Source organism: Ceratosolen solmsi, unplaced genomic scaffold, assembly GCF_000503995.2.
Source record: "Ceratosolen solmsi marchali unplaced genomic scaffold, CerSol_1.0 scaffold10, whole genome shotgun sequence".
Classification (NCBI taxonomy): Eukaryota; Metazoa; Arthropoda; class Insecta; order Hymenoptera; family Agaonidae; genus Ceratosolen; species Ceratosolen solmsi.
In genome coordinates this window covers 18,020,483-18,037,291 of record NW_011948412.1, presented here as the reverse complement: position 1 = coordinate 18,037,291, position 16,809 = coordinate 18,020,483, and positions in this window count along the sequence as shown.

Below are 16,809 nucleotides of genomic sequence, written 5' to 3'. Positions count from 1 at the left end.
TAGTATTTCAACTAATACCAACAAGAGTAACCTTACTTCTTGAATGAATTCTTTTTTCACGATTATTCAACTTACTGAAATTTAAATTGCTATATTTAACTTATTTGAATTCCATAATTTTATTTCATTTTTAAGTATAGAAAATATTATAAGTAATGAATAAAACGTGCCTACTTAACTTTAGAATTGGAAATGTTATATGTATTGAAATTACATAATACTTAGTATATCAAGAAATTGAAACATGGATATTTTAAAAATATTTAAAACATCAAATGATAGAAATGAAAAAAGTACAATATTTTGGAATCAATTACGTATAAACAAATAAATTTACAGTATTAGAATATAATATGATATGAATATGAAATGAAATGAAAGTTTGTACACGTACAAACATCGAAGAATTTAAAAATAATTTACCAATTTTTTCAAATTATATATTTACATTAACATTATAAAAATATATATGTTTTTTAAATTTCTGTGTTAAAATTATATTTAAATTATATTATTTATAAAAATTGTTCAATACTTTGCAAAAATTCATTAACTGTTAACCATTATATATACATATTAATCAGTATTCACGGCTGTTTAATGCATTGTAATTTATTTAAATAATAGTATCCAATTAATAAAGAATAATTTATTGAATTCAAAAGAATAAACGAACATTAATTATTTTATATGTACAAAGAAGCACTGCTTTTTAGCGAAAGTAAATTATTAGTGGATTGGAATATGTATATATTGCATTGATATCATTACTTTAATAGCCTTACATTATTACTTAATGAAATGAATTAATATTAATTATTCAATAGCAGTTACAAAATTAAGTAATTGTTCATACACATATACGTCCCTTTGATATTATTAGGAAAAATTGAAACATTTTTTTTCTTTTTTTTTGATGATAAAACGGGTGATTAAATACAATTATATAACCATAATTTACCCTTTTACATTGAATAAATATTATCAAACCAAACAAAAAAAAAACTTTAAAAAAAGGTGAAGAAATATTTAAAATTTCATTATTTAATATGTAAGTAAGTTTTTAAAGCAGTTTAATACATAACCAAAATATTCCGAGAAAAAAATATAATACTTAAGATAATACTTATTAAGAATATTAATTATGTCTATCGATGCTTAATGAGTTAAAAGTTAAACAAAATTGAGCGAAAATGCATCTTAAATATTTGATACAATCCCTATACTTCTAAAATATAGTTTTAATTCAGTAGAATAATTGTTAAATTAAAATCAGAAGCATGGGATTAGCGAAGACTATACATAGCTATACGAATAATGCAGTAATTATGAATATGATAGTCGTAAGCTAACAGTTATCACGGCATTAATTATTGCAACAATTGCATGCATCGAGGATAACAACGAAGGCTGATATAACTTTCCTCGTGTAGTTAGTTGTAGTTAGAAGAAGTGTGTTGGACTGGAAAATGGTTGGGATTCTCAGTTGAAGTTACACTTCACAAACCACTAAGTTACTACACATGGAGACCAGTGACTTCGTCATCATAATCGACAAAAATGCCGCTTCCGGATACCCATATGCTTACATCTATCTTGAATCTATCTGGTCAAAGAAATGTCAATCTTCATTTATACTCTGATATGCGCTGAAATCCACAGACTTCACAATTAAGAATTTTAATCTTCGAACAATAGAGTCACTTGTCAGACAAAATAATGTATAGTTGTTTCGACTTTTTTCGGCGAGTGAAAATCGTTCCATTACATTAACTTTGAACTATTTTAAAAATATATATTTGCATGATTTGAAACGTGCTTTAACAGCCTCTTTTATCTGCCTCGGTAACTTATGACTAAGCCACTTTCTTCACAAAATATAAAGTAAATACATACACAGTGCAGTCATACACACACGCGCGCGAACACACATATAGTATAACTGGATACAAAGATAAAACGTTAACAACTTTTCCATTTTCTTACAAAATATCTTACTAGGGAACATAGTCTCAATAATTCAAAAACATAAACAACTCTCTTACGTTCTCTCTTTCTATCCTCTGTAATTACTCAACTGGCTTATCATGTTCCGAATTCAGGAGTCTATAAAGATTTAACTACAATGAGATTACGTTTATATTTTAATGTATTAAAAAAAACAATAACATTTCTCTTTAATACTGCTGAAATGATTTGTATTTTTACTCAAATTAAGATAAAATAATAAAAGGAATTTATATGTACACATAATTTGAATTATATTTAAGGACAATTTGAATTTAACCAATTGTCTATTTTTTACGAATATTATTAAAATATTAGATTGAATTTTATTAAATTTATGACATCTTAATTAATATATTCAGTTTTTAAACATTATCAACGTATTTTGATTATCGACTTCAAAGATGTATAAACGTTTTAACGAAGAAGAAAAATCAATGTTAATGAATGTATATAAACCGTTAGTAAAACAAAAATGTATCAAAACATCAAAACATATTTAAACTGAATGTATTATAAAAACTGTTATAATTGTCATACAATCATGTAATATTTTTTATAATTTTTTTTATTTATATCACTTTAATTATACGCTTTAAAACCTATAATAAATTATTTTATCCGTTATTAATTTAAATTATAACTCGATTATACAATAAAAAATAATATAAAATTATTCTATTTTACTAATGTAAATAAACGTACTAATAACTATATTTGTAACAAGTATTATATACTATTATTATCGATATAAATGAGAAGTATGTTCCACATCTCTACCTACCAGTGTTTATTATCATTTCACAAGAGAAATGAATAATAAATAATAGTATTATGTTAGTTTTTGAATTTTCAAATCAATACAGTTATTAATTATGATTTTAAACTGAGAAAAACACATACTGAATTATATAAATATTTTATTCGAATGCAAACATAATTATACAGATTTCTTTTTATAATTTTATAATTTTATAATTTTTATAATTCTTTTCATAATTATACAGATATCTTTCGAAAAATACGTATGCTTAATAATTAAATTATTATAGAAATTTACTTTCGTAAGCATAAACTTAAAAAAAAAATATTTTTAAATTATGTACAAATACAGATCTTATATTAATTTTTAATATATATATTCTATATGTAAATAATGATTTTGCTTAAGATTCCTATTATTTTTCTAATATTTAGTAAATTTCCATTTAGTAATATAAATGTCTTGGATTTATAAGTGAAATTTAGTTTCAAAAACTAAATTTAACAGCAGCAGCTAAATTTCTATTATCCATAAATCATCCATAAAGCCAAGTGTATATAATTCGTACGTAATGAGTAATTTGTGTCGGTAATCACTTATACTACTGCAGCTTATCCTTGTATATCTAACTTTACTTCGTGAGTTTACACATCCTATGGCATACCAATGTGCAAGTTTCTGATATTTCTTATATTGAAATCTCGATTATATCCACATCGTCTTAAATGATTTAATCGTTTTACAAATATGCCGTATGACTGTAATGATAGTGAATAATTTTTATATTGCAAAATAGTCACTTTGACTAAGACTTGAACTTGAGTTCACTTAGACTTGAAATTGAGGTAGCATTTCGATTATTACGGATTTAAATATTGACTTTCTCATTCTTAAGTTCTGAAAAGTCTATATTTTGACACACTTCAGTATGATTATTTAAATATAGAAAGAATATAATTTACGTTTTAATAGTTACTTAACATTGAAGCATGCAGGATAAATACAAAAAACGTTGATTTATTATGATAGTAATATCGTTTTTATCGGATTATTATTCTCTATAACCTTAGTAATATTTATAGACTATTTTTTCTATAGAATTTCTCAAGGCAGAAAATACTTATATTTATAATGCCTTTTTACGAGTTGGACGAGATTGGATATTTTAACGAATGCTCGTGTTATGCTAAATGCACGAAATGATCAGTTAAGTCCTTAATTATTTGATTAATGCGATATTTCTCTGGTGTGTAAAAGGATTCCTATTTCATTGATTTCGGCGGTCTCATATTTATCCAACGGAGGTCCTTCTGAGAAATATTTCTGCTAAAATTCAAATTAATTAAATACATCGCAAACAGAAATGTAACTCGTTCAACTACGATAATCATTATTTTGAGTATATTACAATTATTTAGAATTATATTAAATATTTAGAATCTATCAACATACTATGTTTCTTTTCTCGGTGACTCCTACTTAAAAATAGATATCAATATTTTGTTAAAAATATTAACTTACATAATAAAATAATAAAATATTGTATACAATTTAATTATACTGGTATATAATAGAAATATATACATTCAATATAATAGACATGAAATTTAGTGGAATACAAATGAAGTAAATCATAAAATAAACAAATTTATGACGAAAAATTAATAGATAAAAACTAATGAACATTTTTTATTATATTATATTTACTCATTTTATTATATTTATTTATTCGATATTTTTCAATGTGATTAGACTACTATACCATATAAAAAACAATTAGTAGTTAGAGTTAGAGAAACTCTTTATTATTTATTTTGCACATTTTTTTTCTTCTGTATAAATAGTTTTATTAAATCATTACAAATTTGTTAGCAATAATATTTTCTATAATCCAAAGAGTATGAATAGTGTAGACTCAAAATCTAAGTATACATTATTTTCTTACATAGAATATAATATATAAGTATAGACAAGAATTGCATATTTGTAACAGATATGTACTTCTGAAAAATATAACAAGCAATTTTATACTGCCAAGAGAAATTATTGTACAAAAAATTCAATTATAATTTCCAATCAAAATTAAACTTTTGAAGAGTGTCTAACTGTTTAAAACTGACTAATTGTCTAACATGTTTAAAATTAATGGATATATTTAGATAATAAAATTTGAAAAGTTCAAATTTACACAATATGGGCTGAATCTCAAATTATATAAAGTTAACTCTATATTAGTATGCGTCGTAATAATATACAAATATTGTAAATTAAAATACGCCTTTTATATTTTATAAATAATTTTAAAATATTATTTTACACATGTACTATTCATAATCAATATATAATGTATTACAAAATGTATAGTTTGACAGAAAATTAATTTTTAATAATATTAATGCTTATATCAATATTTTTTTACTCACAAATGCAAATATAAAATAAATATATTTTGTATTATATATATTTTTAATAAAAATCAAATTTTTTGGCAATCATATGAAATTTTGGATATACATATAATGTTGAAAATATTAGTATATTAAATCTATGTGCATTATTTTGTGAAATTTACGAGAAAAAGTTACTTATCAGTAATTTAAATCTGAATCTTTTATTTTATCTCTTGTGAAAGCATTTTATTTAGATAACGTTAACATCAATTACATTTTATTTTTGTTATGTGGTAAACATTACTTAATTGCTACATCTTTCAGCGACCTCTATATTTTTTAGTACTGAATTAACAAAGAATATATTTTATGATTTTTTATGCTGACATGACAATAAATCTAAAAGTCATTGGCATTCAAAATTAATATTGTAAAATCGTGTATAGATCACTAATACACACAACTATATAACCAAATATGTTTAATAGTTGTTGTTAAATGTTAAAAAAAAGTAATACTGTTATAGATTGTATAGTCATATAGTGATAATAATAATTATTTTAAATTTTGAAATATCATTAAAATTTACTCATTTATTATTAATCATATATATTTATAAACATTCTCTAAATAACTAATTAAAGCGATTGCTCTCTATTCTATTTGGTAATTATAAAAGAGGACTTTCATATATTAAAAAATAAATGCCGACCTCCCACGTAATAGAAATAAAAAAATTTATAGGAAGGATCCATTTCTTACTGCCATAGTATGAAATTAGTTTTGTCTGAAATTAATTAATTATATTATCTGAAGAAATTACAATAACCTAATGACAAGTAATGACGTTTTTTATACCTATATTTCAATGGTTATTATTTATAAAATATAATAAAATCATTTATATTCTAAATAGATTTTATATCATTAACATTGAATAAACAATTAATATTAAAAGTATTATTTATTACTTAATCGTGTTATATCTAATACATTAATTGAAACATTAATTATAATCAGTAATATTACCAATAGAATAATATTAATTTTTTTTGGACAGTTTAATGAATTAGTTAATATTTTAAATAATTTTAACAGCTGTTTTTAAAAAATCGAAATTATACTAATTTTTTTACAATATTATTGTACTTTATTATTCCTACTTTTAATGTAGTAAATGTAAATAAAACGTACCCCAATGTTACTCTCATATAATTTATTCATATTGAGAACACAATGAACATCATTTATAAAAGCGATTTTAAGAATATTTAATAGATACTATTTTGTATATACTTTGTATATAGATTTATGTATTTTTTATATAGATATATTGATACTTATTAGTAATTTGAAATGGAACAACATTTAAAAATAGATAAATAAAACACAAAACGATTCTTTTTCTATTTAATTCAAGAATTTTAAAAAGTAGTAATTACAATTGATTCACGAAAATTTTATTCAACCAATGCAATTTTTATTTATATATACAATCTATAATTATGAACACATGTTATAAGCTCTCACATTTCTCAAGAACAAATTCTTTCCTGTCTTTACAATTGTTAACCATGCAGTCATTTACATCTACAGTTAAAAAAAAATCCCTAAAAACCCAGCGAATCAAAGGAAATGTAGCTCCGTGGATATCATGGAATTCAATTTAGAAGTGTGATTCACTTACTGAAATAAATAAAGAAATGGATAAATTCAAAAGAAGAGTGTGAAATATTAATCAATGATAGTCGTCAACTCCTCGTCAAAATCTCGTAGAAGGTCGAAAGAATGAGCTGAAAAATTGTATTAATAGAAGCCTCAATCACAAATAAATTTATTTAATACACGAACAAAGGTGTTAAAGGGTGGACAAAATTTAGTTGATAAAAACAGCTGAATATGATAGGAATATGCGTAGTAACGCAATATCCATAATATGCTAGTTACCCACGGAAGCACATGAAATACAAACTTGTCCATATGCTTAATCGGACGAATAAACAATAAACGTCAATTCACCGTACACGAATGTGCTGAAGCTTAAGCGAAACGTGACGTAAAATAGAACAAGACAAGTATTGAAATAGTGCCGGCTTAAATCTTCACTGTCAACCGAAACAAAAAAAGCGGTTCATTATTCATTAACAGTTTTCACTTAGACGTAATGGCATTGATCAAAATTATGCAACAAAATGTGCTGACAAAAGATATCTAGAAGAAAATTAGTTATTAAAACAATTGATTAATATTTTTTGTTAAAAATGATTGAAGTACTATATGTAATTAAGACATCGATATAAATATAAAATGTAAAATAATAATTTGTATACTCTTGAGGAAATACATTATATAATACAAACTATTACTAGTTTTGTGTTATTCAATAGCATGATTGTTAACCACAAATATAAAAATTATATACAATATTCTCAAACAGTTTTATTTAAATACAATATAAAATAAAATATCTCGACGATAAACGTAGCAACAATAATTTTTTTCGCATTATTTATCATAGAATAAAAATTTTAAACAATTTGTTAAGCAAACAAAATTTGATCAAAGCTACAGTCAATAATATATGAACATCCAGTAGATGTTACAATTTAGTATTCAAAAGTACAAAGCACATATATTAAAAAATATAAATAAAAGAAGAAAATTTCATTCAAGAGTAAAAAATCGCATAGAGCATTCTTATAAAGTATTGATCGACAAATTCACCCCATCGTAGTATCGCTATCATCCTGTGATAGTTACGAAGAAAAAAATATAAGCTTGGTACGATGATGGTAAGGTAAGCATACACACGTGTCCTAATAAAAAGAAAGGTTTATAGAAGAAAAAGTACGTAAGAAAATACAAAGAAAGCGCGAAAAAGTATCGAGAAAGAAAATTCACAAAGAGGAACAATCTAACAGAAGTATCGGGAGGCAACGACATAATTCCTAGCAATTTGTCATCTTAAACCCCATACTCTGCACACATCCGCACCTACATACCCACACACATATTGTTAAATCGACTTCTTGTTTCTTGAACTCAACATACAAGGTATTCAGTCGTTTGAGTTATATACTTTAAATTCTTGGAAACGTCTGATAATTTTGCAGGCGTATTTGTAAACAGAAAATGAAAATGTGTTGAGACGGTAATAGAAAAAGGTGATAAGAAAAATATATAAAATAATTTATATATATGTGTGGATTAAATATTAATCTATGTTAAAAATAAAACTCTCTTTTATACAGAAAAAGGTATAAGGTAAGCAGATGAAAATTTATCTAAATTCAAATCCTATTAAAAAGTGCTCAAATATATTTGGAGATTGTAAAGAAATAGTTTATGATTAATTATCGTCTATAAAATTAGTACGGATAATTTTATTATTTATTTGATAACTGTCAAAATCTTATAGAAATTCATTTAACAGTAATGCAATCTCTTAAAATCCAAAATACTGAAATAATAAATATCGTATAAAATAATAAATAATATAATAATAAATATTACTCTATATTTATATAATTCGATATTATCATTATTCTATTCGATATAATTATTACGATAAAATATAATAAAGATTAATAAAAGTTTTTCTTATTCGTAAATTTAAATATTCTAGCAAGTATTTTTTTGTACTTTATTCTAATTATATTGAATGTAAACATTTTTATATATTAAAATATAAAAATATATTTATGAATTTTTATTTAGACAATCAAATGAAACAAGCGGAACAATTAATCTTTAACTTCCTTATTAATACTATGTTATCTGTAATATCTGTCTGTCTATATAACTATTTCATCTACAAATTGTTGACTAATTTTTATAATTTTAGACTTCAAATTTTATAACAAAGTTCTACAACTATTTTATCTATATTTATTTTATATTGTAGCTATCCTCATTACATAGCATAACAATACGTACAATTATACTTTTATATTTTTTCAATGACTGTATTAAAAATCTGTGATTAAAGATTTGTCTTGCAATTATGGATATATCAATACTTATACCGACATTTCTTAACTTATACATTGTATAATTTTCGTCTGATGTTATTTATGATTGAATAATATAATATTGTAATTATGTTCGGAACTCAAGCATCTGAAATAAACTATAATGTTTAATTTATGTAATTTATCCTATATTCAGATTTCCGTAAATTCATATCATCAGGGATATGTACACTAGGACTTCAAAGCCAATTCTGACGCGAGTATAAGCGTCTAACGATATTCACTTCCTTAGAAATCCAAAACTTTTCTCGTAATACATGATCCTAATTTAATACTTCGATATACCGATATTCGATAAGATGATAGCAGTCTCATGGTCATGAATTTATAATGAGTATTAAACATGTTCCCATTCGATATGTAAAATTAGCAGCGGCTATATTTCAGTTTAACGTTTATGTTTCGATATATGAGAATCGTGAATAGATAGGTTCGTTATATTTTCAGCGGAATGTAGTTTTTTTTCAATAATACACATTAATGAAAAAATATTTTATCAAATAAATTTAAGAATTACTAACGCTAATACAGCATCCCTTTTTCTCTGTATTGTGAATTTCATCTCAATTCTGTCCCTTGTCGCATTATATTTTTACTGGAATTTATGAAGCATTTAGGGTAATCTTGAAGAAAACGCTTAATTTTAGAGTTTGCAGTCTATTTTTAGGAATAATTATGCCCATAAAAAAGAGGCTTCGTCTTATCATTTTATAAATTTGAATTTAAAATTCTTTTCAACTTTAGACTTACCTTTTTAGATATTCGAAAAGTCGAAAAAGAAGTCAAGAGGTTTTTTATTTAATAACTATTTTAAAAATAGTTGAAATGTATATTAATAAGTCTTTAGATGAGATTTTTTGCTTAAAATAACAAATTAAAATATCCAATAAAACTAATTTCATAAATATGAAAATGAATATATTTAAACATCACTCGATATTTGATAATGTGAGTAATTATCGCAATGTACTGTAAAAAGTTTTGTTGACTGGAAAATAATTAAATGTTATAAGTATCATATAATTTCTGTAAACTTAAAACAATAAATAATACCACTATTATTTAAATCTAATACTCATGTTCTAAAATTAATCTTCTTAATATTTGACATCCTGAACTTTTATTATTTAATTTCATGTTTCCATAATAGTTATATTTCAAATATAAATGAATCTAAATTCACTGCAATTTAATTTTCAATCTCGTCAAATTGTTTGGTTTTCATAAAATATAAAGTTCGATAATTTATATTTTTTAATTTAATGTATTGTTTTTAATTATAAGAAAATAAAATATATTCGATAAAATATAAAATATATATATATTTTGATTAAAAAGCACAATATGTTATAAAATATGAATTAAGAAAAATGAAAGAAGTTATTAAAATTAGACTATTGACAAAAACTTTTACAGCAGTATCTTTTTGGTTACATTGACTAAACAACAATAAATAAATCCAAATAAATAAACATCTAAAAAATAGATATATTAGTCAATAAATTTCAACCATTCTATAGAAACTAATTGAAAAAACTACTATTCGATTGGGGTGTAAAATTTAAGTAAGCAACTCAGGGTGCCCTTACTCACGGTTTACTTGGATATTATAAGCACTTAGTAAGCAACATAACTTACACTTTCAACTATACCCTTGAAAATGGGGCGGGGACAGCGGATCAATCGAAAAGCTTATCATTAGCATATACCAATACATGTGCACATACATAATAACGCTGCCTTGCGAAGCCTCGATCTATTAATAGAGAAAGTGTCGGGTAAAGTCAATTTATTCGAAACACCGCACGGGCTCACAGACATCATCTTTCATTGCCGACTATAACCCCTGTCTTTGTATATTCAGCAGGCATAAAGAGCCATACGAATATATGAATACACGAATATATTCATATATAAACTGGGCATGCGCGTGTATTCAAGGTACCATAGCCTGACACGGCTCTGTATGTCCGAGGAAGGGTTGTAAGAGGCTTTTGTTTGCGCACAGTCGACGCTCTGCCACCTCGAGATATCATCACGATATATGACGAACAAATGCGCGTAGACACTCTGAGAATCAAACATGCGGTCGAGAAATAAACCGTACTTTTTAATGAGAATGTAGTTCATGCTAACGATCCATTTTGTTTCCACGTTTATTATTACAATGATTTGTCAAAATTTTTAATAATTTTTGTCCTAATTATCTACCAAAATTACCTCACAAATTACATTACATTAGTTAAACATTTAATAAGTATTTCGAAAAATAATTAATTGAAATAATGATAAAAACACATATGTTCTATTGCAAAACACAAATTCATTATTAATACATTATTAAAACGCTTGAATATTGGTATTTTTTTCATTAGTATTTTATTTGTTTACTAATTATTTTTACTAATTACTATTTACTAATTACTAATTAGTAATTTTTTTATATTATGTATTTTTTTTATTATATTATATATTTATTATTGTATTATATTATATATTTATTATATATATATATATATATATATATAACTAATTACTAATTACTAATTACTAATTCATTATTCGAGAAATTTGTTATTAAATATAGTAGAAGTCAGAATATTCTCTGGAACATCAATAACAGTTGTAACAGTAAAATATTTTATTAAAAATTAAATATAAATTTACTTTACAAATGAACGTATTATGGAGAAATAATAAAAATAATATCGAGGATTAAGCTATATTATGATGACCACAAGTAGTTCGACGTAATTATTAAATGAGAAATTCGATACAATACATTCAAATTTGTTTACCGATTATTTATTAAAATGTAAAAATTACTTATTAAATACATTAATACTGTAGTTTACTAGTTACGATTTTTTAATCTTTACTATAACTAAATTAAAAAAAATAGCAGCTTTGATTATAATACTCAATGTTACATAAAATTCCTACAGAAATAGGAACACATGAGAGAAAAAGAACTAATAATTAATTTTTGCCATTAATAAAATTGAATAAAAATAAAAATAATTCTAAAGAAAATAATAAAATTAGAAATAATTCTAATTCTGGTTTTTGAGTTTAAATAATAAACATATATAATACGGATAAATAATTAATAAATTAATAAAACGTAAAAAAAATTAATTGCCTAAATTTTAAGTGGTCCATTCTTTCGAATATATTGAGTATCAAGTATCTAAAAATAATTTTATACCATTCTAATATTTCATCCCATCAGTAATTGAATTTTCACATTACAGTAAAAGTAACTAATTTTTTTTTAATTATTATTAATTCTAATACATTTATTCAACATTTGTAACTATATATTTGTTAATCATAAACTACAATTAATAACTGCAAAGTATTATACTTGCAAAATATTATAATTTTCAATGAAAAAATTATCATTGGTTCAATTAAGACGTTACAATAAATACTTATACAAAGTATGATATAAAACGAGCGTTGACTTTGAGCAAAAACAGTACTCACAATTATATTATATTTTCTGTTACGTGTATACATATTCCATGATTGAATAAATAGTATTTTATTAAAATTTCGTATGGCAAACGGATGTCTCGAGAGTTGATTGCAATTAGAGAATAATCCACGGCAATGCCGAAATCTGTACATCGAAAGACGCATACATTAAGATATAATAATTAGGACTTACATTAATTCTAATTATTCTAAATATTAGTATTACTCGGCTCCGTTATTATGCATGTCGATTAAACTACAAATGTTTAGTCTTCTTCGGTTCATTATTTATTATTTCATCGCTAAAATGGGCATGCTTGCTAATATTATTGTGATATAAGCATAAAAGTATTAAAATATTGTCTAAAAAACGTTATTCTGAAATTTTATTTATAAATGTTAACAATTAATAGGTAATTATTTTACTTTGAATAATCAAAGTAAAAATTACACGCATTAAAAATTTAAATGATAAATAAAACCAAGTTTATTATTTTGCTGAATAAAAATAAAATAAAATGCTTACGTGAACTTTGATTTTATAAGATATTCCAATAGAATTTCGATATAACGATAATTACAATTTTTATTCAGATTTTTAATACTAAATGGAAATTTGAATATTAAATAAATTTTAAACAATTTTTATGACTAATAACTCTACATCGTTTGTTATTTGTGTTATAATTTATATAATCAATTTTATAATTTACAAATTACATGATCTATACACTATATATAATGATAACGAAAAAAATATATTAAATTTATATTTAATTAAGACATCTCAAAAAATTCAAAACCACCGTTAAACTCAGTCGAGTTAGACTTTCTACTTTTAATATTATTTTCGGTATTATAAATATTATATCATTCGTGCCCCCATTTGGAGGGTAGTATTGTAAAAGTTTACCCAGTAGAATAAAGAAACTATTTAAAAAACTAGTAAAAAAATTAAATGACAGAAAATTGACTGTACATGAACCAGGCTTGATAGTAACAGAACCATATTATACATACATTTAATTATATTTTATTAATTTTAAAAAATTACCCTTGGTAATAATAAATTTGAAATAAGATTTATAATATCATCGTTTATTATTTATAAATAAAATTATGAATTTGAAATTAAATACATTAAAATTACTTTTTAGAATCGATATTTTTCGTTTTGCTCGGTGAATCTTAATCTTAATCTTAATCTTAATCTTAAAACTAATAAGTTATTTTAAAATTAATAATTTATAATTTTCACCCAAAAATAGATGTATTTTTGTAATTGATCGATTGGATTTACTTTTCGCGTATATACAGCTCGTAGCTCACTTTTATCAATTACATATGGAAATTAAATAAAATTATTCAAAGAATGAATAAAGTCTTATATCTGATAGTTTTTACAAACCTTCGATCAATTTTATATTACTCGTAAAAATTGGTATTAAGGATATTTCCAGGTTAATATTTTATTTTCAATGTACAAAATTTTTATTTAATTCTTCAACTTTATAATTTACTTTCATTTCAAATCGAAAAATTTATTATATAATGTAAAGTATAAACATATAGTATAGTAATAAGAAAATAGAAATAATTAGAAAATAAAAATAACTTTACATAGATATAAAACAAATATATGTATTCATTTTAAACGAAAAATTAATTTAATAACAATTTTTTTCATACTTCTTTTTTTATATAAAATTGGCTTAATTTAATAATTAATTCTGCATATAAATATAGTTAAAGTCTAAAAAAGAGAGTATTAAATATTTATGAAACTAAGATTATTTTATTTTAATATAAATAAATAGGTGCAATTACTTTAATTACAAAATAAAAATTTAATTCATTTTTTTTTCATAAGAAAATGTGATCACTTAAACAAATATATACTATAAATTAAACAATATTTCAAATAAATAACAAAAAAAAATTAATTTTTAAAAAATAGTAAAGTGATTATAAATACAACAAATATAATTAAAATAACGCAATTTTAAATTTAATGTTAAAAGTAAAGCAATTTTTCTTTGTCAATCGTTCTCTTTCTTTTTTATCTAATATTTATAATCCGTTCTACTATACATTCTTGTAAAAAATTTATTTTACTTATAAAAATTATAGTTTAATTAATTGTTTAAACTAATGTAGAACACTTCATAATTAAACATTCAATTTTGTACAACAAATATAAAAAATGAAAGAGTAAAATAAATTATCATACTAAAGGAGATGGTTTATGACAACGAATTAAATCATGGAACTTAATGCAGGTGTACGGCAAGCAATATTACCTAAAAAGAAAAAACAACTAATAACAGTCAATTTGCCTAATATATAAAAAAAATTCTTCACTTAAAATTTGGAAACACTTGTATAAAAGTTTCGATATTCGATTATATTCCGAATACGGTGGCCCAGTCAGAATGAACCATGAGCATTGGAAATATTCTTATATTAATAGTATTTGATGTAGATGTATTAAATTTGTATACTCCCATCAAGTATTAAATGTAAATCCTAGATTGTACTCATAAGCAAAAACGTGTATGCTATTCCTAATGAACAATTTATTAAAATATATAACATACAACATAGCGACATAGCATCTTTTATAACCTTTCAAGCTGATATTATTTTGAATTTCTGACGTGTTAATAGCTGGAGATTTTCTCACGTTTTTAATAACAAAATAACAATTTCATTTTATTAATTAAAATGCTTATTTTTTACAAACGTGCTTCTCTGTTGAAATCTTAGGAATTTTATAATTCAGATGTAAAAATTCTAGCAAGAGGATAAATAAATCTTTCTTTATTTTATTTTATTAAAAATTTTATTTGTATTTCTGTGTTAATGTTATTACTTTATTAAGAAATTTATTTATCATTTATTTTTTATTTGCTATTAGTTTTTACGTGCTGTATTATTTTGACATAGATGTAGTATATTTTATAATATACTGTATAGTATATTTTAAATTCATTTCTTGCTCCTTTTGAATCTTATAAAAGCCCTTAGCCTCTCTCTTCATTTTCTTTTTGAAAAACGAACAAAACCAATTGAGAAGAAGGTGGACTATTTACAAAGTTAATTACTTACAAACAATACAAAGTGTCTTTACTAGGACTTTAAAGAGCTGTTTATATATTCAGTAATTTATTAAATATGTTTAAATGTTAATTTTCATATGTTTAATAATGTTTTCTTTAATGTTACACATGCGAAAATAGTCTAACAGTATTCAAAAGAGCTATATTTTTTTCAATTTTCTTTCAATACTAAATCTGAAGAAATAAATTAGTGAAAAATTGTTGATTCTGAAGGAAACAATTATAAAATATATTACTGGATAGAATAAGAAAAAATTTTTTAATCCTAACATATAGAAAACGTAATTACAATCATATTCATAAATAGCATAACTAGTTTTTCTTTCTTATAACTTACATTTAATGTTATTCAAGTAAAATATTGCATAAATTATTAATTAAAGAAAGTAAGCTATTATGAATATTTGTTTAGCAATAATTGCTATGTAAATATATTATAAAATGAACTTCACATATAATTATAGAATTTTCAATTCACGCATTTAAAATAAATTAATCATTTTTAACAATGAGATATTACATCTCATCTTATATTGGACTTTAAAGCCATGAATATACACTACAGGCACAAATAACTCGAAACTTAACTTTCATGTATTAAAAACCCATAAATCTGAATTAAGAAGCAGACTCTAATTGAGAGTGCATGATAAACAGCCGCAGTAAACGTGATATGATGCGCACGAGTAGTAAGGAAAGTATAGTTTTCGAAATGAAAAATATACTAATTTTGATATAAGCAATCAATTATACAAAGACAATATCTCTACAAAGTATTGTAAATGTTAAATTATTTATCATGTCCTTATAAAATATGAAATCGCTATTGTTAGAATACATAATAAATAAATCAAATAAATACTTAAGTAAATGAATAAATTAACTAAAAGTTAAATTAGTTAAACTAAATGTTAAACAAAAATTTTATTACTTAAAGTAAGAAAAACTACATAGTAAAACTAAATTTGTGTAGACTATTCGTATGTCATCATAGTTAATCGTTTGCTTCAGTAAGTCGA